This window comes from Pteropus medius, unplaced genomic scaffold (genome assembly GCF_902729225.1).
Source record: "Pteropus medius unplaced genomic scaffold, Ma_sr-lr_union100, whole genome shotgun sequence".
Lineage (NCBI taxonomy): Eukaryota > Metazoa > Chordata > Mammalia > Chiroptera > Pteropodidae > Pteropus > Pteropus medius.
Window position 1 is genome coordinate 24,101,984 of NW_024347791.1, and position 26,075 is coordinate 24,128,058.

Consider the following 26,075-nt stretch of genomic DNA (forward strand, 5'->3'; position numbering starts at 1 on the left):
TTACTTCAACTGTCTGTTTGTGTGTGTGTTTCTGGCAAAATAAATAATTAATTCAAAAATAACAATTATGGACTCCTAAATAATCATGTTTTGATATCCTGACCAAATAGATTTTACATTTTCTTAAGATAAACTACAAATTCCTTGATATTTGCTCACCTCCAATCACAATTCTGACAGTATTCTACTGCACATGAAATTCTTACAAGTTTTATATTTAGTATATGAATTAAGTGGTTGGAATTACAAAAAAAAAATTAATTCTACCCTAATTGTTTATGATGTAGTTAATATTAAAAATCCTCTTTTTGTATTGAAAATGAGAATTCACTTAGAATTATTTCCTCTAATTTACAAACTAGTTCAAATTAGTATGGCATTATTTTTATTATACTGGGGAAAAAGAGAATCTATTCTTCCTTTTAGTTTTACTGCATTTAGTAGAAATAGACTGAGTTGGGGTGTTGTATTTTGATTAAATTTTTAAAATCCTTGAAATACGTTATTGCTATAGGCAAAGATATATGAAACATCAAATGGCCAAAGAAACTGATAAAGCAATTATGTTATTGATGCAGCAATTATTTTAATTTCTTGAAAATAATATTTTTTCCAAATAAATAGCATGATTTTTTCTCTAATATCATGAGAAGGAAAGATTCTTAATATAGTTTCCTTTGCTGTCACTAAAATTGCCTCTCAAGGAAATATATTTTATGATTTTAGTCTTATATTAAATTCTTAAAGTTTTTTCTTTAATAACCTATCTAATCTCTCAAGGAAGTTGACATAAATGCAGAGCTAATATTTTAAAGGACAAAATATGAAAAGACTGCAAGGACTTGGTGTTCTCTAAGAGTCTCAGAAATTTATCACTTCTCGTGTGTCATCCATTTTATTGCCTCTAGGAAATAAGGGACCTTGATTTGAAGGACATTCTCTGTCCCCTTAATAGCTGTTGACCATTCAGGGCACTGGAAGAAATGAACACATTTTCAATATCATTTTTCCCTATATTTGACTCAATTATGATGTAATATTTTCTATCTTTAGTGAGTCAAATTTCCCCAATGACATGGTTTCAGAAATTTTTCTGGATTATTGTAATTTGATAGTTTGTTTCTTTCTCATACTATTGGTTCACTGAAGTGCAAGTGCTTTGATTCCTAATACAAAGAATAAAACTAGTGCAGGTACTCAAGGAGGAGTAATATATCCCAGTTAGCATTTTAAAAAGTCATCTGCATAATGTAATGATGTAAATAAACAGAGTAACATCTTAGTTGCAGGTGTTACTTCGAAGTTGAGTAAGTAAGTCAGTGTCATCTACCTAAAGATTTTGGAGAAGTGGAGGTACTTTGATGAAATTAAGAAAAAGGAACTTCACTGAGTGATTAAGAAATAAGGAAAATCAAAGTTTATAATGTCTTCTTCAATCCAAATGGAATTTCTCACTATGCTCGTGTTTAGTTACTACTACATGATTTTTGCATCAGTTTTGATATGGCTTATTGGCATATTCAGTCATACACAGAATATGCACTTTCTAAAAATGTTAATTTAATATTTCAACTTCTTATAAGCTAAATTCAGATTAATTTTTTGAACAAACATATAATCAATAAAATTAGCATAACCAAATTAAGTACATTAACATTTCTGTAGCTATGAAATTGTTAGTTTTGATTGTCATTATTAAATAACATCCAAATAGCTAAAAACAAAATATCTCACATTTTAATTCATGTTAGTTTTGATTCGTTTTCCAATTCATCTTACATTTCACACAATTCACTAAAGCATCTTAGTTTTTTCTTTATAATTTATGGCATATGATGCATCCTATACTTCATTTGCTTACTACGTTTTCACATTATTGAACATGTTTGAATTTTCAGGCTTTAAAATTAGCATCTGTTTCTCATTAATCAACTTTCACTTCCTCAGGTGTTAGTGAAGTAATTACAGTCAGGTGCACAAGTCTGACTGCATGTACAACATCACATTATCACTTTGGCTCTAATTGCATTTTCTTGCAGTTTCTACATAAAATTTTCTATAAGACTTCTTATTGTATTAGCATATTATATACAGCACAATTTTCAAAAAACTGTTGATGTTTTAAAAGAAAAAGTTATAACACACACCTCAAGAAAAAATGTATAATTTCTTTTCTATTTCTGATCTATCACTCTCACCCTTACTATATTTTACTCAAAGAAAAGTTAGTATTTGTTTATAGCTTTATAAACAAATACTAGGTTTTTTGTGGTTCTTAAGATGATTGTTATAAATCGTATTCTCAAAAGAAACCCTTGTTCATTTCCATGTCAAAGCATATATTTTATTTTCATTCTGATTATCTATATCTCCATTCTCCCATCCCTCCATCAGTCCCTTTATCCATCCACCTCTTCATCCATCCATCCATCTATCCATCCATCCATCCATCCATCCATCCATCCATCCATCCATGTACATGATCTTTTAGAAGTGAAGTTAGCTTTCTCATATTGTGTTATTTGTATACATATACATTCTTTGGCTTGAATATTTAACAAATTAAAAGTATTTCTTAGAAAACATATTTTCTTATTACACATTTGTCCTGAAAGTGTTTTCCAGTGCATCTTCACTTAAAACAGTAATCTGCTGAGTCTTATTTTCTGTCAAGACATTAAAAGAAAGCCAATCTGGATTATTCTTTTTTCAGTCATCAGTATCTACTTCATCATTCTTCTCCTTTCTTTGGAGTATGATGTGAAGAATAGAAATAGATTCACCATTTTTTGTTTCTAAAACATTTGTAGATTTTTACTTGGAATCTTACCTCAATTTTTATGTTTTACCTGAGGGGAAAAAAAAAAGCCAAAAGGATTCTCCTAATAGAAGAATATCTCTTTTTTGTGTTTTTTTCAATTTGGCTTTTCCTTTTCTTTAAATTTTCTTTTATTTTTTTAAAGCATATGACTTGAATAATTTTAACATTATTATAAGCTATATTCATAAAAATCTATTATCAATATATTGTTAATTTTAATATTGTTTATATCATATGAATGTAATAAATACTCAATTAAAATTTTAAGAAGTTTCAGAGAAGCAGAAAGATTTTTTAAATTTCTAACAGACAATTCAGCAGAAAATTGTTATTAAATATTTGGTGTTGCATTTCATTTTTGAATGCACAGGGTTAATAAACTCATAAGCATTCTGCAGATATAATATTCAGTTTACTCTCTTTTCCTGATACTATGAAAAATATTTTTCTCATTATTATATATTTATTAAAATGTTTATATTGTTACATATTATTAGTAAAATTTCATTGAAAGAATACATCATAAAGCTTTTTTTCTGCTTTACCAAAGATTATTTTATAAAGGCAAATGCCAGTATTTTAAAATTGTCTCACTGAGTCCAAAGTTATGAACAGTTTTGAGACTTTAGTATATTTCAAAATATTACTTTAATAAATAGTTAAATCAGTTTATAACTTGCAGTTGTTAGGTAATATGTTTTTCCTTAAGTCTTTAGTAATCTAATATCAGGCAAAAAACTTTTTTGTATTTTATTGTATTTATTTTTGTTTATATTTTATAATTGCTCTTATCTTTCACATTTATCTTTTTTATTTCTAATTCCATATGAATTTAATAATACTTTTCTCAAATGGCATTGTTCTTAGAACACAATATCTTTTTTTATAATGCTATTTCAATAATTAGTGTTCTATAAAGAAATTTTTGTTTAATTAGTTTAATCTAATTTTTTTGATGCTAGTACTTTTTCAGTGGATTCTTTCAGATTTTTGAGTTAGAGTATAGCTCAAAATAATTGCAATATTCAAAATATTAAATGTCCAGTGTGGGTAAATGAGGCAAGATCATATAATGTACTTGGATTTTTAGATGGACTTATAAATACAATGGGAAGTGATAGTGAGTGACTTATACTTGATTTAAAAATCACTAGAGCTGCTAAGAAAAGAATTATAGGGTAGAATTAGGTAGACCGATTTTGGAGATTATCATAAGAGCCAGCAGAATGACAATGAAGTAATGTTTGACAGGTAGGTCCTCCAGGACTTACTCATGCATTGGATGAGATGATAAAGAAAATGAAAGAATCGAAAATGTCTCCTTGATTTTTGGTTTGAACTAGTGGCTGGATGTGGTATCACTTCTGAAATGTTGAAGACTGATAGAGAAACTGGTATGTGTCCTGGGAGATAATTCAATTTTGGAGATATTAAGTTTGAGATGACTGTTAAACATTCTTTAGGGGATTGCCAGAATTCATCTGCAAACAATGATAACTTTTCCTCTACTTTTCCAATACTTGTTCTCCTTATATCTATTTGGAATCTTCATTCATTGATCAAAATTAATAAAATAATTTTAAGTAATAATGTTAACTGCAGTTATCTGGGCTTATGATGGAGATTAATACTAAGAATAATATTGACTGTTGATTTCAGAAGGTTCATGTTAACATAGTAGTTATTCTTCTACTTGAATGCTTAAAATACAAAAAAACTTTAATTCTGAGAGTTATATTTATAACGTTTTCAGCATCCAATGAGACAATTATATAATTTTTATTTTTGACAGAATACAGATCATTTTTATTTTTGAGTTAAAAAGTAATATTATTTATTAATTTCCTAATAATATATCTTTGTATTTTGTGTATAAAATCGTATATGCAAAAAATTATATATTACTGCATGGAACTTGTCTTTTGGATTTTACCATAAATATTTATAATAGATATTGATGTAGAGTACTGTTTTTGTATGTACCAACATCAGCCTTAACTTGATTTGATGAGATAATTTAAGAAACTTAATCTTTTTTATTATAGGGGTTTTTTTTTTAATTTATGAGAATTCAAATGCAAAATAACTTGCAACCAAAATCTCTTTTCTTAGTATTTTGATAGTTTTTATCTCTTCTTATTGCTCATATTTTCTACTTCATTGATAAGATAGTGAGTGTTGGCAATTTTTATTTTTTCCATATAATTGTGCTTTTTATTGATGGCCTTTTAAAGCATAAAGTTATATAAATAATGCTCTTACAGTTTACATATGTTGAATGCATGTTTTAAAAAGATATTTGCTGTCTTAAGTTTGGTATAATAATAGCTATTTTAATGATGTTTAAAAGAAGCAGAATGTGGATTTTGTTATCAACTTAAATTTTTAAAAGTGAGTTATTTGCATTTATTTTTACAATTTCTTACTCTTTTTGGTGGATTATTTATTTCATTTTATTTATTTTTTTCCAAAATTTGAAACTAAAATCTATTTTAATTTTCATTTTAGTAATTGTGGAATGATAATACTGTCACTTAATCTCTAAATATAACTTTAGCCAAAAGTGATTGTGCAAGTCTCCATAGCTTGTTGTTTTCAAAGTACACCAATTTTGAGTTTTTAAAATTTTCATCGTTATTCAATTGCTCTTTAAAAACTATTCTAAAATTTTGAAATGATTGTGAATTTCTTGTTCACACTTTTGCTCTTAATTTTTATTATGCTTTGATTATTGAATGTGGGCTTAAGAATTTCCTATTTTTATTTTGTCTTTTTATGACTGAACACATGACCATTTTTAATGAATATTAGCTAATCATTTCAAAGATATATTTTTATTTTGCATATAATGCTTTATTAATTATTGCTTTTCTAGTGAAGTTTTCTGTGTTCTTATTGTTTTTACTGCTTGTTGTACTATAAACTGATACTTCATGTTAACATTTTCTTTATTATTTTGTCTACCAATATATTTTTGTACTTCTAATCATTTTTGCCTAATGGGTTTTATTTTGTTTCTGTACTTAAGTCTATAGATTTTTCTTTTATTGTTTCACAGTTAATATAATATGACTTACTCTGCTTTCTAAATATTTTGCTTCTTTTCCTTCCTTGTTTTCTTTTTACCTGACTTTTCTCTCTTTCTCTCTAAATATTATTATGGTTTTGAGAATTTTTATTTACTTAATGTTTTCAAACCATTGATTTTTTTTAAGTCACCAATTTTCCTTTAAATAATCAAAAGTTTTCTAAATGTGTTTAGTTAAAGGCACTTCAACCTAGAGCCTAGGTTCTTTTAGCACATCCCTTGCTTTATAATATCCACAATATGTCTATAAATTTATTGATTTTTTTATAACTATACTGTTATCAGTGGGATTTTGACTTGTGACGTTCACAAAGGCTTGAACTATAACAATTGAAGTGTCTAAAGATGTCTATTTGCAGACATAGAAATTAGTATTTAGGAATCTTCTTAATTTGGGGTTGATCTGATATTTTTACATATGTTATTTGGAATTCTGCATTGAAAATTTGTCTTTTCTTCTCAATTTATGTATTAATTCATGATTTATTTATATCGTTGTGAACTTCTCACATTTATTTTGTTCAATTTGTTGCTCACGTTGTTTCAGCTTTGGTAATTAAGCGCACTTTCAGTTGACTTCCGTGTCTGACTGATATATTCTAATTAACGTGTGCGTGTGTGTGTGTGTGTGTGTGTGTGTGTGTGTGTGTGTGTTGAAAACACTGCAATCTGCTCCAGATTTATCTTGTATATTTCTTGCCCAAGTCCTAGAATTAACTATTTCTACAAGGAGCACTAGTTCCTTTTATAGATCTAGGCTTATTGTTAATGAGCTAATGGATTCATTTCTTAGTTTTATGTATTTTCTGTGTAATGTTTGCAAGGTATGACCTGATCTGCTTTCCCTGATTTTCTTTTGAGTGGGGAATTTTGTTGTCAAATCCAGGACACACAAACATCTCCCAGAAATGCGGACGAAACCTTCATAAACCACAGTGGGCTCTTCTAAAAAACAGAGGGCCTGAGAGTTCAAGGGGAGAAAAAAATTCAGCACCAAGAGAAATTTTTTCACAGATTCAAAACAAAATGTGGTGAGAAATGGGGCAAAAGTATTCCTTTTAAGATGAATATAAAGAAAACAAGATTTTAGTTTTAAGGCAATACAAAAGAGAAAGCCCTTGGTTAAAGAAAGGATGGTAACTAAGGGAGTTCAATTTTCTAGCGGTATGGACTCTTCTTCCTTGTGTTTATAAAATTAGGTCTCCAAATCAGATGATAACTTAATATTATTTTTAATGAACAGACCATAATGATAGATGTGGAAGAACATACTTTTTATAAAATATATCTTGAAAAAGCAAAATTATTTTTGCGGAAGCATATTCTAAAGTAACAATTTAATTATTGTTATCAAGCTGTCAAGAAGGAGACACGTTTCTGAAATACCCCTTGGTAACATGGTTTAGAAAAGAAAAGTCTATGAAGTCTATTAGGTTGATAAATACAAATGCTGTCAAAAGCAGTAGAGAGATACCATACTTAGTATATATAAGAACACTGCAAAATGTATATGCAAAATTCTGTTGTTTTGGGGTAATTTATATGTAAAATTAACAATTTTACAAATAATGCCAGCATTGTTTATGCCATAATATTTGCAGACAAATAAATGATATAATGGATTTAAATGTTGAGTTTATGGTAAATAATAAATTTTAGCTAGTATTATTTGTAGTATCAGTTGTAGTAAAATTAGTGTTCATTAAAAAAGCAGATACTTCTGAACCTTTTCATTTAAAAGAAAATAAAAAGTTTAGTTTTAAACCAAAAATATGTTGTTAGATTGTAAGTTGTTCACTAGAGACTAACTTTTGTGTGTGTTTTATAAATGAAAGATTTATAGTGTTTCATTATAGTGAGTTGTAATAGATTGTTTAAAATGATGGTGGCATCAATTACACAGGGTTAGATAATTGAAGAAACTCATAGGATTCCACTGAGTATATTAATGTAAGGCATCAATAGAAATGAATGATATGGTAAAGAAGGAGAAAGGGCCCCAGAAACTTCCAGGTGCAGCACTCCGTTTTCTTTCTTGGTCACACAGGATGTATTTGTCTCTGCATCATGAGCCATGGAGATATGTGTGAGGAATCTTGGTTTCAGGAAAGCTTGGGCAAAAGTTTCCAGCAGGATCTTTTACATCCCTCTGACCATGTAGTCTCACCAGGCTGTGCAACAGGTTTAACTGGGTGGAAACTATCTATCTGTAGATTCCTAAACAATGTGGACAAGTTAGCTGCACATACTGCCAGAGGAGTTTCTAACTTTAAGCAGCACACTATAAATCACTAGCTAACACATCTCATCCTTATCTTGGCTAAGGTCAGGAGTCCTTGGAGTAAAGCAAAGACAGTCCAAAATCCAACTGTATGACAAAGCTATGCAATGGTTGCAATGGTTGTTATCAATCTTCTCTCCCTGTATACGCATGCCTCTTTCTCCATCGAGAGGACATTTCCCTTCCACATTGTACTAAACTGGGCTTATGATTTGCTTTGCCAATAAAATTTAGGGGAAATGACATTGTGCCAGTTTTAATTAAGAAACCTGATGGTTTCCACTTTTGCTTACTTGTTTCTCTGAGCTGTACAGAAGTTCAAGCAGACCTCTTAGAGAAAGAGGTCTTGAAAAATGAGAGAGACCATATACATAGAGAGGCCACATGGAGGAAAGAGAACCCAGGCTGACAACCAACATTAAGGCTCTAGGCAGGTGAACCAGGCCTTGAATCTTTAATCTCTGAGACATAAGCACCAATGATAAGTGGAATGGATAAAAACTGTGTCAACTGAGCCCTGCTCTAATTCTTTATCCACAAACCTGTGAGCAAGAAAATGGTGATGTTAAAGCTAGTAAGTATTGGAGTGATTAACTGGCAGAGAAACCTGAGTAAAATCTAGTATTGAAGATGTAATTGTTCGAGTTTATAATTTTAACTATTAATCATGCCTAAACTTAATTAGACAATAATTACATTTGTTAGGAAGTGATTTTGCGGATTATAGAGTGCCTATGTGAATATTCACATTAAATTAAGTATTTAAACATGAAATTTAGTATTTAAACGAGAATTCTAGATTTTCAAATAAAATTTTTGTGTTAAACATCAGGAGAATCTTGACTTTACCTTTAGAAATATCTTTAGAAATCCTTTAAAAAAACAATCATGTGTGATCATTACTTTTTAATATATTTTTAAGAAATCAATTTTATTGATTTTGCTTCTAATTTTTATTTATTTTATTCTACTTTGGACTTAATTTACTCTTTTTCTAGTAATTTACTCTTTTTCTAGTTTCTTAAGGTGAAAACTTAGATCACTGATTGTCATCTTTCCTCTAGTTATTGTTTTTACTGCATCTCACAAATTTTGACAAGTGGTGTTTTTATTTTCGTTTAGTTCAAAATATTTAAATTTTTTTTCTCAACATCTTTGACTCGTTGTTATTTTGAAGTGTGTTATTTAGTCCCCATATAATTTGAGATTTTTTCATCTATCTTTTTTGTAATTGATTTTTAGTTTAATTTCATTGTGGTCTGAGAGCAGACATTATAAGATTTTTATTTTTCTAAAATTACATACCTTAATAATATGTTTTATGGCCTAGAATGTTGTCTGTCTGGATGAATATCCCATGTTAATGTGAAAAAAATGTGTAGTCTGCTGTTGCTTCATGAAGTAGTCTATAATATCAATTATATCAAGTTGGTTGATAGTGCTGCTGAATTCAACAATACCCGTTGATTTTTTACCTTCTGGTTCTGTGTATTTCAGATAGAGGAATGTTGGAGTCTCCAATAATGATAGTAGAGTTACTTATTTCTCCTTGCAATTCTATCAGTTTTTGCCTCACATAGCTTGACACTCTGTTGATAAAGACATACACATCAAAGATCATTATGTCTTCTTGGAGAATTGACTCATAATCATTATGTAGTGCCCTTCTTAATATCCAGAGTTTTCTCTCTCTGAATTTAATGTAGCTATTCCTTCTTCTTTTTGATTAATATTAGCATATTACATTTCCCCCCATCCATTTACTTTTAATCTGTATGTCTTTGTATTTAAAGTGGGTTTCTTATAGACAACATATAGTTAGGTCATGTTTTTGAAATTATTTGACAATTTCTGTCTTTTAATTAATTCCGTAGAACATTGACGTTCAAAGTAATTATTGATATAATTATATTAATATCTACAACATTTGTTACTGTTTTCTATTTTGTTCCCCTTATTCTTTGGCCCTATTTTTGTCTTTCACTCTTTTTTTCTGCCTTTTATGGTTTTATTAAGCATTTTATATTCCATTTTATCCTTTCTTGACAATCAGTTATACTTTAAAAATTTTTTTAGTGGTTGCCTCAGAGTTTGCAATATATATTTACAGCTAATCCAAGTTCACTTTTAAATGATACTATAACACATTATAGGTAGTGTGAGTACTTTATAATAACAATATAATCATAATTCATTCCTTTTATCATTGCTGTCATTTATTTTACTTATGTATAAGTATATATAATCAAATACATATTTGGTATTACTATTTTAAACATTACCTGTTAGATCAATTAAGAATAAGAATAAAAGTTTTTATTTTACCTTTAGTTATTTCTTCTTTAATGCTCTTTTCTCTGTGAACCTCTGAGTTTCTGACCAATAACATTCTCCTTCTCTCTAAAGAACTTCTAACATTTCTTGCAAGACAGGTCTACTGGCAATGAATTTTTTAAATTTTCATTTGTCTGAGAAGGTCTTTACTTTTCCTTCACTTTTCAAAGATAATTTCCCAGGATATAGAATTCTAGGTAGTTGAATTTTAGGTTTATTATTTATTTATTTATTTCCCTCTCAACACTAAAGATTTTACTACTCTCTCTTCTTGCTTGCATGGTTTTGGAGGAGAGGTAGGATATAATTCTTATCTTCGATCCTCTAGGTAAGTTTTTTTCCTCTTCTTTCAAGATTTTTTTAAAAATCTTTGATTCTCTGCAGTTTGCATGTGATATGCCAGCTGTAGATTTTTTTGGCATTGTCCTGCTTGTTGCTTCCTGAGCTACCTGGATCTGTGGTTTTGTGTCTGACATTAATTGAGGGAAATTCTTCACCAATATTATCTCGAATGTTTTTTCTATTCCTTTCTCTCTTTTATCTCCTTTTGATATTTCCATTTCATGTATGTTGTAGCTTTTGTAGTTATCTCACAGTCTTTAGATAGTCTCTTTTGTTTCTTTCAGTCTTTGTTCTCTTTGCATTTTCAGTTTGGACGTCTCTGAGATTATTTTCTCAGACATGTTCTACTAATGAGCCCATTAAAGGGATTTTTACATTTTCGTTTCAGTGTTTTTGATCTCTAGTATTTCTTTTTGATTCGTAGAATTTCCATCTCTCTGCTTACATTGCCCTCTTTTCTTGCATTCTGTCTACTTTATTCATTAAAATCCTTACCTTTTTCATCATACTTGTTTTAAGTTACCAGTCTGAATATTTCAGCATCCCTACCATGTCTGGTTTTGATGCTTACTCTGTTTATTCAAACTGGGTTTTGCCTTTAATATGCCTTGTAATTTTTTGTAACCAGTAATCATGTACTGGGTAAAATGTACTGAGGTAACTAGCTCCTTGGTAAAGTAGTGGTGAGGTGTGATGGGAAGGGAAACATTCTCTAGTCTTATGATAAAGACTATGATTAGTCTTTCAGTGAACACATGTCTTTGAACTGTGAACTTTACAAGTGATTTTCAGTTTTTTCCTCCCTTTAGGTGGGAAAAGATGGTTAGAGTTGGCTGGAGTTGGATATTTTCCTTTCCAGTATCAGATAGGCTCTAATATAACTCCAATAATTTGGTCTCTGGTAAACTAGTTTCCTTGAGGACAGACTTTGTTAAGAACAGAATACACAAATACTTCGAAGTGATTTTCTTTCCTCTCCCCTTAGCAGAAGCATGAGGGGATTTTTCTCTGATATTTATTGTACCTGTTCCAACTCCTGGAGGTAAAGCTCACAAAAGTGTGAGGGCCCTCCTGTGATTGCCCCCCCACCACCCCCCGGGAGTTTTTTATCTCTCAAACTTGTCCACACTAAACCTACAGCAATTCATCAGCTATAGTTTAGATTTTGCTGGTTCCAGTGTAAGTTTCTGTTTGGGGGTTTCTGCTCAGATTCTGAGTCTCTGTATTCATCTTTTTGTTTCCCTGATTTTGGGGGCAGTTCTTTTTCTGTGACGTTCTCTCATAGATCTCAGATGAGCTGTTAATTTTTCAGTTTGTTTAACTTTTTATTTGTTATTAGGATGGAGTGGCAACTTCCAAGCTTCTTACATACTAAACTAGAAACTGCTGATTTACATTTAAAAAATGTTTAGATATAAAAATCAGGAGTATTTTGGAATTTTAATTTTAAGAATGCTGATTTGAAATTGAAATTTAATTCTTATACTGCTATTTTAACTTAAGTCTATTATTTCACACATTTCTTCTCACATATTTATATAATACTTATAAACTTTTCTGCTCTTCTCAAATTTTCTAATGCATACTTCTATGCCTTTCACATAATCTTTTTCTATGTGGTTTATGTAAGTCAGCACTATATCTCAGTATATTGTCTATAGATAATTATAGATGAGTTTTTAAATGATTGACTTGTGAGTTTCTCAAATAAGAATAATTTGTACTCTTCTACATGTTTGTTTATAAGTACAGAACATTTTTTTTCTTATGAAAAGGTAGCAAAAGTAGAGCAAATTTAATAAAGGTTATCATCATTCACAGACCCTTCCTGAGAGACAGTTACAACTTCTCACCCTGATAGTTTAGCCGCTGACAGAACATTGCTGGGAGTAGGGTCTCAGGTGACCTCTGATGTACATGTAGAAATCAAAATTTATGTTTCTGTTCCCACAGCAGAAGTAAGCCTCCACTGATCGAGATATGTGGATATGTATCAAAGATTGCTCTCACAAAGTCCATTTATACTATGTAGGTTTGTTTCATATGTGAAGTTTATCAGATTTAAATCGCTGTATTTGTTTTATTTTTTACAAAACTACTGAAATTTCCATGGAAGCATGTACATACCAAGTTATGAAGAACTTTCCACTTCAGTAATTTCAGAGTTAAGAGGGAAATGACCAGAAATATCATTATAAAGTGAATTAAAAAATAATTCCATTTTTTCATATGGCAAAAGTGAAATAGCTCTAGAAAGAGAAAAATGTAGAAGTGTTAAAAGTTTCCAAGTGACACTGGCAATGAATCTAGATGAAATATCTTTCAAACATACACGCGTGCAAGCACGCAGACACACACACACACACACACACACACACACAAGTAAACAAAGACACAAATTAACTTACTTCATGATTTTGGAATTTTAATTATAATAATGAGAGTATTATCTATGAATGAAAACAGATTTGAAAAATAATTTAGTTATACATTATCTTAGATGCTTTAAAAAATCATCTGGTTTATATTTATTTTATTTGACACTGAGACACTCACTAAAATACATTAAATTTTCTCAAGATATTAACAGGCATACTGGACTTGGAAGTCTAATTTTGATTTGAGAGGACTTATTTTACTGATGCTCCTGGTGTTTCCTTGTCTATTGTTTGTGGATTCTTACACTTATTCTATGATAACAAAATATTAAAGGTATAACCATAAAAATGATCTCTGCTTTTATAGTATTAATTTACGGTGAGCGTATTTTGAAGCAAATAAAGCTTTATTAAAATTCAATAAACGAAACTGCCAAATCAGTGCAGAGGCTCTATAACAACTGAAATTTTTGTCCTGAAATAATTTTTTCTACATTGGTCAATGCACAAACAACCTTGTAGCTTCTCACCTGTAGCAGGATAAATGGCTATGTTGTTATTATAATGTTTTAAAACATCTCCAGTCTCCATCTTTAGATGAAGTTTATTTAAATAGTGTGTAAAAAACACCAGCCAAGGGAAAATACCTAACATGGTTTACTCTCCTGAGGCATAAACCGGGCAAACACACACTGTGCAAAATAATACGTACTTATATCTCTTTTAAGAACAATACAATATTCCATAAACCCAGAATCTTAAATAGGAAGAGGCATGTACCCACTGGGATGCTTAATTTGGATATGACTGGCCAAGGGCAGCACAGGTGTTAAGGGTGATTTCTGGATGAAAGTGTCACCCGTGAAATGACAAAAATTGACTCATTGTATGTCTACCTCCCTGCTGTTGGTAGCTAAGTAATACTGTTACCTGGCTGATTTCCTAATAAACTACAGGTGGTGGGGTGTGAGGTTGTGCCATTACAAATCATCATCTGTTAGATCAAAGTGCAGAGAGAAGAACGGCAGGTGTGCAGTATTAATAGCTGCATTTATCTCCCCAGTCACTTAATAATTGCTTCTGGTGTGGCTTCCCTGTAACAGAGCATTTCATGGACTCCAAAAGCATTTTGATGGAGCTTAATGTGTTCCATGCTGGCAGAGTTCTCATGTGCTAAATGTAGGGTGTGTGTGTTTTATTTCCTAATGAGGCACTGGTGTAGCAAACAGATATGGGGAACCACTTGTGAGTTATCATTCATGTCGCTCTTTCGTGAACAAATATTAAAGTTTCCCTTTACATTTTTAATGTGTTTGAAAATAAAACTAATATTTTTGTCCTATTTTTATAAATATTTTGCTATTGTTAATAGTTTCTGACGCTTATCAAGTTCCTTCTGTATGCCAGCCAGATACTGATCTAGGCTTTTATATACATGTAGTATTCAGAACAATCTTTTTGTGTAGATTATTTTATAATTATTATTTTGCTATCATTGGCTATAATTGTAATCAAATATTAAAGAATAACAGGCTAAAATTGTTTGCCTTTTTCATCTTTAGAGACAAAAATTCAGTTAGATTGTCCTATTAGATGAGGAAAGTCTTTTATAGTTGTAGGAAAATAGAAGATATAGAACACAGGGCTCAATTATGGAAATTTGTGGCAGTTTTCTAGTTCTGTGTGTAATTATATATTAGTAGGTGAATTTTCTACATTTTAACAAATTGTTAAATGACATTCCATCACTGCATACAACAAGAATAGATCCTACGGGGAAAAAATTGCTTTACATTTATGTTAAACTCCAAATATTTTGATTCTGAAATAAAACTTAGACTGCATTAGACTATGTGCATGTCTGCATGTGTTTTTGTATTTTATAAAACAAAATAATAGGCCTGGGTGAGGAAAACAGGATGGGAAAACATTGTGAGATGTAATATGTATTGTGCACAGTCACCTACTACTGCAGAGATCTTGATGAACTCGAATAAATAATATGCTATTCCTGTGTTCTTTTCTAGACCTTTTCTACTAACATAGGCCAGGTGATCCATGTATTTACAATTATTTGTGGCCTTCAATATGGGTTTGTTTCTCCGATAATGGCTTTCTTGGCTTTGAGAATGTCTCTATATCTGTCTCATCCTAACATCCCAAGATGCAAATATTAGAACATATGGAATTGAAAATGGCAAATAACCAACATTCTATGTCTTTGGATTTTAACATAAATGTAAAGCAATTTTTTCCCCTTAGAATCTATTCTTGTTTTATGCAGTGATAGAATGTCATTTAACAATTTGTTAATATGTAGAAAAATACAAACTCTATTGCGAGTTATAGAAAACATCACCTTTTCTAGTATTTTCAAATGGCTAAATATTTAAAGCAAATATGGAAGTTTAATTTTAGTTTAATTTATTTTTACTTTTTAAAAATTTTATTTCCCTTGCCTTTGGGGTCATGTTCACAAAAACCTCTCAGACTAAGGTCCATAAGTTTAGTACTTATGTTTTCTTCTACGTATTTTATTATTTCAGATCTTATATTTGTCTTTAATTCATTTAAATTAATTTTTTGTGTATGGTTTCAGATAGTAGTCTAGTTTCATTTTTTTGCATGTGGCCTTCCAATTTTCCCAACACAATTTATTGAAGAAGCTTTCCTTTATCTATTGTGTGTTTGGCTCCTTTGTTGAAAATTAGTTGATAATATCCTGTGGGTTTATCTCTGGGCTCTCAATTCTGGTCCATTGGTCTGTGTGTCTGTTTTTCTACCAATACCATACTGTTTTTATTATTGTAGTTTTATAGTATAATTTGAAGTCAAGGCGTGTGATACCTGGGTTTTGTTCTTTTTCTTTTTTTTAATCAGGATTGCTTTGCCTATCCAGGGTGTTTTGTGGTTCCTTAGAAATTTGATGACTTTTTTATTCTATTTCTTTGAAAATGCCATTGGGTCTTCGATGAGGCTGGCATTAAATCTGTATTTGTGGATTGGAACAATCTGTAGTTAAAATGGCCATATTCATATTTTTAATAACAATTTTTTTTATATATATATTTCTAGGCCACTCTAATAGGAAGGTAGAGAGGAATAGGCTTAAAACATACCTGAGATGATAATTTTCACACTTTGAAGAGTGGGAGTTGGGAGTTATTGCTATATAGGTTGAGAAAAAAAAATCAGTGTGAGTAAAAAAATACTCCTGGCACATATAAAAATTATAAAGTGTCTGAATTTATCATTCAGTTTCATCCAAAGTCACTTCTGCAGTATCAAAAGAGATCAATGAACAGCATAAAAGTTCTATATCAACCTTCTCTTGTTTTCACATTACACGTAATCTCTATATTTAATGATTTAATTATGTAAGATATTGCCATTAGCAGAAGCAGAAGGCAAGAGGCATTAGGAGACTTCATACTGTTTTGTAACTTTCTTGTAGGTCCAAAGTTAGTTCAAAATAAAATGTTTAAAATTAAATGATGTGAGTAGTCAGAAATCAGTTTTGGCCTGGAGCCATGTAGTATAGTATCTTAAAAATTTCAATGATCCTTATAGTTCTTAAAATAATAGGAATATAATAAACTACTAAAATATAGGTTTATTAGGATGAACTTGAGTTATAAAGATGAGCTTTTAGTCAAAGTTCCATATTACTACAAACATTATTATAAAAATTATTTAAAAGGTAGACTTCAGGGGGAAATTCACTAAAAACAGCATCAATAAAGAGTATGGGAAAATCAGGTGCTTTTGTATGTATTTGTTGAGCAGAGTTGTTGGCGGAGTTTTATTAAAAAAATAGAAACATGGAGAATCAATAAGGAAAAGTTTCAGAGGTAGGCGAATGAATATTGGTGGAGGACAAGGTGAAGGACACTCCTCTAGGATGTGATTCTTAGTGGCAAGATATGAAGGAGGCTGAGATTCACTCTAGGAGTATAAAAGTGAGAAGTTGATATCAATGTATGACAGGAGAGCAAACTAATGTGTAAGATAAGACTTGCCTGCCATTTTTATGTCTGTAAGTGTTTATTGGTGTTGTACTGGGTTAGAATACACTTTAATATGAAAAGAATTAAAAGTCACTAAGTCATCAGAGCAATTAATTATTGAAATACTACATTTGAAGAAAATTATATATATAGTAATATAGACATATAGTTGTAAAAAAGAGAACACTTGGGTCAAATAGTCATTTAGTACTCTAACATGAAAATATGGCCTTTGCTTGCTGAACTAAAGGTGAAAATGCACTTTGGCACCCAGGGTTAGAAGAAAGTGAGCCTATGATCTCATTGGGAACCGGTTAGTAGTCCGTTAGCCTACAAGTCTGAGGAGCCTCCTTCTTAGAGATAGATACTCTGAGATTTTGGCTTCTCCCACTATCTCTTAGAATATTGGTTGGCAAAGTGTGGTCCCCAGGCCAGCTCCATAACCTGTACCTGGGAGCTTATAAGAAATGTACTACCTCAGACTCATTGTAACAGAAATTCTGGGGTAGAGCCCAGCAATATGTGTTTAACAAGGCCTCCAGAGGGTTTTGATGCAGTCAAGTTGGAGAATTCCTGTCTCAGAGAATAAGTCACCTCCATTTATACAAATGAACTTTATTTCAGAGATACTCTCTCACAGGTCACTGGTTTTTAATATTATATCTACATTGAAATTCTAATCTAAATCTTTATATCAGGACTTTAAAAATCTAATCTGTTCATATCCCTGCAAATCCAATCAGAATGACTGAGCATTTTGACCCTGTCAGTTGTTAGCGTTAGAAAAACGTTAATGGTAGAAAAATGATAAAATTGTCAGAGTTGCTGGACAATATAAAGAACAAGGGTTATTTTTATCTGTAAAGTAATTGATTGAATTGACAGCACACCAAAAATTTTGCAAAATTGTACAAAATTTGTACATCGGATGGAATGAATTAATTTAGGAAAGAGTTCAGTACATTTTCATACAGAAGCATGTCTAGCAGGACTTGACTTGCACCTGTTAAACTATTTCAAAGAATAAAAATGCCTGTGCACTCAAGCCAGAAAATGCTACTCACTGCCAGCTCAGCTCCCCTGTGAGATAATATGCAATTGGCAACTTACAGACAGGTCAGCAACCAATCCTTTCCCCAGAATATCAAATAAAATAACTAACTTCTTTTTTTTTTCCTGAAAAGAAAAAAACCGAGCAATCTGTTATTCTTTTTATTTGCATTTGCCAAGCATCTGTATTTACAGAAAGCAATGGCCTAATTTTTTTAATCTTGATTTCTAATTGAGCAGTTTGGTGGTCTAATGATTTTAGTTTGTGAAACTCATAAAATGAATCGGTCAAAGTAGCTTGAACCTTTTCCCTCTTTCTTCTCTTCCATGTTCTCATTATTTATAATGAGTCTTCCCAGAAACCTTTCAGTGTGTTCCTCACTGAGTGCATGGACACTGGTGAAGCTGGGAGATAATCAACTCCAGACTGGGACTCTGCAGCAGTGCCAACAAGCTGCTCATGACTCCAGCAGATGTTTCTGCTTTGGGGGGCCGAAAGAAATTTTATAGGGCTTTTCCTCCCTTTCAGGGAAAATTGCCAGAACAGTCAAAAAATGGGAAATATATAGGCTAGCTCGCATTTCCAAGTTGGGAGGGATATTGTGTCCAATAAAAGGAATCTCAAAGAGAGGAATTTCTGAAGACACTGTCTCACAATAGCTATGTAAAATGTTTGCCAAGAAAAAAGAGGAACCAAGGAAAGCTCACTTGGCTTTAGATTTCTTTGTATATTGAAAACTGTGTGAATGTTAGAGGATTTAGAAATGATACCCATTTATGTTAAAAACACACCTGGGAGTCAATAAGGACCTCCTTCCCACTACCCCCTGAAAGACGTAGATGCATTACTCTGAATTCCTGCACTTTTTGGTTTTTCTGTTTCTCTTAAAATTGTGAGTCCAGTGAGGGAGAAGATATTTGCAGGACTGCGAGTCTTTTTTCTTTTAAATTGACTGTGTACCACATCATACGATTTTATTCCTGAAAAGAGCAAAAATAACAAAAATTTTCTTTAGGTGAGAAGATAGCTGAGAATTTCAGCTATCATAGATTAATTTACTTGATTTTGATGTTATTTTGGATCTTGAGAAAAGTTTATGTGCAAAATCATGTGATAAACATCAGAGAGAACTGGTCACAGGGAACTCATGTGAGGTGAAACCATAGATCTGTGCAGTGCTGTAGTCTTGGGAGTTAAAAGTTTTACTTTTGGAACAAAGTCCAAAATATAACAGAGAGAGAAGCCTTCTAAGCCACTTGCAAGACTTGTTTATGTAACTGAAGGTAAAGAGATCAGCTTGAAGAACCAACCTGCTGTAATTCTCCATGGTTTTTCTGTGTAACAAAGCTATCTGCTAAGAACCAGAAATAATGAGCTATTATAAAGCCATTCTGATAACTCTTAACTGGAATATTTTTTCTGATATTGTATTCTCAAGGCCATGTATAAACAATTAACATAGGGAGTATGATTAACTGGAAATGATAGTACAGTTCATCTGTTTAGTCATTCAGTTTTTTTTATAATTAGTACCAGCTTATGTTTCATATGCTTGACAGAACAGAAGTGGTTCATGATGATTCTATTGAGGAATTATACTCTGAAGGAAATGTATTATCCACCTATTAAAGTTCTGATAAGACAGTGTCAACTTTAAAATCAATTAGCTAGCTTATTGTTAAAAATGGGAGTGTTAATTGAGGTCCCAGTAAACTTCTAGGAGACCCCTTCATCTCTAAGAGGAGGCAAAGTCTGCCTATTATATGCTCCATAACAGTATACACTCTTTTAGTGGAGTCCAAATTATCTAGTTTATTTCAACTCATCTAAGTTAAAATTTGAAAGATGATTAATACTTTGGCTAAATTGAGAAGGAATAGCCCACCAAACTGGAGAAATCATGTAGAAAGACTCGGAGTTGAAGCAAAAGTATAATATATCTGAAAACTAAAATCCATAGACATAAATATCACATACGTTGTAAGGAAATGGAAGGAGATAAAACTAGTGAGTTATGCAGGGACAAGATTAAAAATGGACTTTTAAACCATGACAAATGGATTAGAGAAAGACGAGATCAGTTTCAGGGCAGCCAGTTGCAACATTGTTCTTGGGACATGAGGTTACTGAGTGGGAAAGTGAGTGAGAATTAGAGGTAACCTGGTGAAAATAAGAATATTTAAAAGTTTTAATTGATCAGATTTGTTCATTGGCTGTATGTGGGAATGGTGGAGAAGGAAAGTCAAAGATTGTTTTTAGTTGCTGGCATAAGCAGTTGGTTGGATAGGAGTACCATTCACTAAAATATATGCAGGTGTGAAAGCAAAGATGGATTCACTCTCAGTGCTTGACTATAGGGCAGTTATTTCTAGGCATCCCCAGTGAGTATATGTGTTTCCAAACCAGTCCATGCATTTTCTTCTGTTCTAATAAGTACAATAATTAGAGGCAATCTGAAGGATGTTCATTGCCAAAACTGTGCTCCCTAACTGTGCTGATTCCTTGATAGTCTTTTGGGCACAGCAATTCTGCTGCACCACAGTGCCTACTGATGCTGCTGCTGGCTCTTATTGAAAAAACTGGGGAGGATGCTTCTGGCAATGAATTATTGCCAAAGGCCAAATCATCATGGGTTATAATGATGGCATTCAACTTCTGATTACATGCCCTCTTCATTAGAATTTCAAACAAGTTCATGAAGATAGATTGAGAAGGAAGGCCATATCATTCCTTCCATTGTCTTTGCCATTTTTATCTTTTCCCCTGGTCACTTTGACATTCCCAGACTAAAACATAAAAACACCATTCATATATATATGTTCATGTGAAAAAACAAATGTCCACAGTGATCGCCTGCTTTCCAGTTCTGTAAATAGCAAGTACGTGACTCTTCTTTCGAGCTAAATTAGGACACCTTGCTGAAGTATCAACACTTAATGGAATTTTTATTCCATGTAATCATGGATTATTGAAGAAGGAGTCCTTGAAGTTAATCTATGCAGTGCTTGTCAAACTCTAATGTGTGTATGAATAACAGGGCGTCCTGTTAAAATGCAGATTCTGAATCAGTGACAGGGCTCTGAGCCTGTATTTATAACAAGCTCTGGAGTGGTTTAGAGGCTGCTGGTCTGTAGCCCACGCTTTTAGAATCAAAGTTCTAGTCTAGGCAATTCCCTCAGAGTACCGCTGAAGAAAAGAAGTCACTGACATTTATTTAGTGTAAGGCAATAGGTGTGATGTTGTTTGCATATTAAGTTAGTGATAACATCTGCATTAGAAGAATCAATTTCCCTGACTCTCACTCTACTGTCCTTTGTGCCACAGCAGCATTTGCTTCAAGTAGATCTTCAAACATCAGTAATATTTACTCCTTATTTTGGAATCTAGAGAAACTTTCTGCTACTTACCAAAGGAAAATGTCCCAAAAGAAGGTTATGAGAGCCATCTTCGCTAATGTTTTGGGTTTTTGTTACTACTTAAAAATAATTACCTAATATTTTTCTGTGTGGTGGTTTATTAAACCTTTGGAAACATATGTGTAACAAGTTTTCACAGGTAAAATAAGTCCCCACAGAATACAGTTTCATATTATTAGGAAGATAAAATAGAATAAAATCCAGTGGGATTTTTTTTCCATTTAAAGATATTTGAATTCAAATTTTCCATTTAAAATCTGTTTTAATATATAGATGAAATTTTCCTGGAAGAAAACTATTTGGCCCAGGCAGGAAATCATCATTCTCCTGTTGTCCTGCAAAGGTGCTTCTAAAGTGGTGGCATTAATGAACCTTAAATCTGAGTGAGCATGAAAAACTGGGGTACTGAAAACTGATATAGTTCAGCAACACAAAAGTAAAACTTTCCAACGATCAGTTGGGGAATTACCCCCTCCAACTGAAACATCTGGTCACCAATTCATACCTGAATTTCTTTCTGTTGCATCCCTTTCCTACCCCTCCCTTCTGAATGCTGCTGCTCAAGCTTAAACAAGCGCTGGCAGGGAAGCAGATGTACTCCACTCAGGGGCTGGGGAAGAGCCAACAAGACTAATGCAAGGTGCTCCTTTCTGGCCCTGAGGTGACTGCAAACTTGCTCAAAAGGGATCTTTCTCTCTAGGTAGAACAGAGAATGCAGCTGTACTGCTGGCTGGAAACATCTCACCAAAGGCAGCCAGTTCAGCTGTGGTTTTTATGTCAAGTCCTCCGGAGGATGTGCTGAAGCCATCAAGCCTATATCCCCTGGAATGTCTCCTGGGATGCAAGCACTGGCCAGAGAACAGAAATAAAGTAGCTGTTTCCAGCGATTTCCAGTTCTCCTAAAAATGAGAAGGAGAATGTGTAGAGACGTTTTAGCTCAGCAGGGTCCTCGTCTGAGTGTTTTAGAGAAGTTTCCATTGCTTCTGGCTGCATCTTGTAATTTTGCATCTTGGTGAATGCTCTACCATCTGAAAACTTTCAGGAATACTAAATTCATTCAGAGAGGAAAAATCCCTCTTGGGTTAAACAGCATCATGTAATATTTATTGAAAATCTTAAAATGTCTTCCCAAATTAATATCTGATTCAAAAAGAAGCCAACTGAGCCAGCAAGTCAGGCTTTGTATACATATATTGTATTCATAAATCTATCAAAGAAAAGGGATTAAACAGCCCTTCACCTCTATCTGTAAAGTTTGAGATGGCTATAAAAATGGAAATGTATTAACTGTGTCTATGAAAATTTATATGTACATAAAGCCCTAGGTTAAATCAAGTAGTGGGCCTAATGTAGAATATAAAATACTCATCATTTACTTTCCCTTTTTGAGAGAATATGGTAGAGGAATTCATTCAACATTTGATAAATATACTCCTTTAGCTAAGGCATAAGAACAGCCAATAGGGAGGAAATTGATAGTGTCTATGAAAAACAAAGATATAACATTAGTTAATGGAAATAGATCCAAAGTGATTTTTTTTAAAAGCACATAGAATCTTGTAAATAATCTATAAGCCTCCGCAGAACAATGGAAACACACTTAAAAGACTGTCTGGGTAAAAATCAAATAAAATTAGTGTATCATATAAATTCAAGGACATGTAGATTATTATAATTGGGAAAATTAGGTTTACTTTTATGAGTTAATACAGTCTATAAATTGGTAAAGACTTCTACATGGAATTACTTATGCATTTTAAACCAGTGAAGAAATTTTTAGAGATTGTCTAAATTATATTGCTGCCTGGCAATGGTTTGGAATATAAAATTTCATTGTAAGGTCTACAGCACTTTCTCAGATTTGTGAATGCCTACCATGTATATTACAGAATCTGTGCTACTCACGGACTGTTTGATTTTAATTATCTTTTTATAAATGATAAAATAACGCAACTGCATATCCTAAACAAGAGTCAAGAAATGATACCCTGTGGCCTTAAATAAACCCTTAGATATATTTTGTTTGGTAGCACAGTATTGTTGTGGTTGTTTTAAGAAAATACGATTTAATTAGATTTAGCAGTGATTTTTCTATTTTATGGGAGGTCCTATCATTGCTTATTTTCTTATTCATAGCTGCTTCACACATTTAAATTACTTGCCTAACCCCTGAAGGCATTCGAGTTTGCAATATGGCATTATTATCAGACTTCAAATGTTATAATCCTGTCCTTGATATTGTACATACTTTGAAAGCAACACATACCTCCTTGATTTTTCTTAGCACCAATTATCGGTTTCTTAAGCAAATGGATATTTCTTTCATTTATTCAACTAATCCACAAATCTTTAGTATGTACCTCTTCTGTTTTAGATAATATAATAATAGTCAATGAGTATAAAGATGAACAAGGCAGACCCAGTACTCACTCTCATGAATCTTAGTGATTGAGGAGGGATTTGGTTATTGATTGATAAAATGTGCCTCCCTTAAATCCTTTGGCATCATACCTTAGAGAGAGAGAGAGAAAAAAAAAAAAAAAGGATTACTATATATTCCCAGAAAAAGGATATAAAAATATGTAAATGTTATGGGCGGAATTGTATCCCCTCAAAATTCATATGTTGAAGTTCTAACCTTCATTGTCTCAGAATGTCACTGTATTAGAGACTGAATCTTTAGAAAGGCAATTAAGGTTAAATGAAGTTATTAGGGTGAATCTTACTTCAATAAAACTGATCTTATAAGAAAAGGAAATTTGGAAATGGACAGAGGGAAGACCATGTGAAGACACTGGAAGAAAATGGCCATCTACAAGTCAAGAAGAGAGGGTCTCAGAAGAAACCAACCCTGTCTACACCTTCATTTTAGACTTCTAGCCTCTAGAATTGTGAGGAAGTAAATTTCTGTTGTTTAGTCACACCCAGCCTATCACAGTTTGTTGGTACCAGCAAACTAATACAGTACTTTTTATTTTTTAATTCTGAGAAACTTAACTTTAATGGTTGAGTCCGAATTCTAGTAGAAAAGAAAGGACCACACTGGCGATTAGTTAAGCAGTGGCTTTCAGCCTCACAGATAGGTAGCCTGATGGCATAATTTGCAGAGGTTTCTTTTTGATTATCTTAGCATTAAATAACATATTTTAGAAGTATATTTGTTTGTACTGAAAGATATTTCCAATACAAATTTCACTGAAAAAGATAATGTAGTTTAAGTTCTTGATTTTGTGGAAAAAATAAATGAATCAAATATGAATAAAATAGAAATATATGTATCAAATAAGTCATGGCAATTATCTCTGGGTGATGGTGTTGTAACATTTTCCTTAATTTTTAATCTATATTTTATGATAGTTTTCCAACAAGCTTGCTATTCTATAATAAAAATAGCTCCAAAATATTCTTTTCATTTTATAAATGTTGTAAGTCAATGTTGTGATTATATGCTTTGAGTAGGACAACCACGGTAAAAATTATTTTTTAAGGTAAGGCCCCATATAAATATAGTCTATTGATCTTAACAGTGGATGAAGGCAAGACCATGGAGCAAAGATAGTCTTTTTAACAAAAGGTGCTGGAACAACTGGACATACACATGCAAAAAAATGAATCTAAACACAGACCTTTCATTTTTCACAAAAATTAACTCAAAATAGACACAGAACTAAATGTAAAATGTGAAATTATAGAACTCCTAGGAGAAAAAAATGAGAAAGTTTAGATGCCCTCAATATAGGAATGACTTTTTAGATACAATTTGTAGGTACTGTGATCCATGAAAGAAGAATTGATAAGCTGGACTTCATTAAAGTTAAAAATTTCTGCTCTGCAAAAGACAATGTCATGAGATTAAAAAGACAAACTGATTGGGAGACAGAATTTACAAAAGATATATCAAATAAAGAATTGTTATACAAAATATACAAGGAATTCTTAAAATAATAATAAAAACACAAACAAACCCACTTAAAAATGGTCAAAAGATCCAAGCAGACACTTCACCAAAGAAGATATACAGATCACAGCTAATCATATGAAAAGATGTTTAACATCATATATTATTAGGGAATCACAAATTAAAACAATAATATGATACCACTATGCATCTATCAAAATCCCAAATACTAACACCACCAAATACTGCCAAGGATGTGGAGCAACAGATCTCATTCATTGCTGGTAGGAGTGCAAAATGGTACAGCCACATTAGAAGACAGTTTGATAGCTTTTTATAAAACTAAACATACTCTTATGTATGATTCAGCAGTCATGCTCTTAGGTATTTACCCAAAGGAGTTGAAAACTTATTTCCACATAAAAACCTACACATGGATGTTTATACCACCTTTATTGA

At 31.9% G+C, this 26,075-nt stretch overlaps 1 pseudogene; it reads left to right on the top strand.

Annotated features, from left to right (window-relative positions):
• LOC120615142 (Y-box-binding protein 1-like) overlaps window positions 1-22,621 on the top strand; it is a 225,264-nt pseudogene extending 202,643 nt beyond the window's left edge.
• The last annotated feature ends 3,454 nt before the right edge of the window (window positions 22,622-26,075 follow it).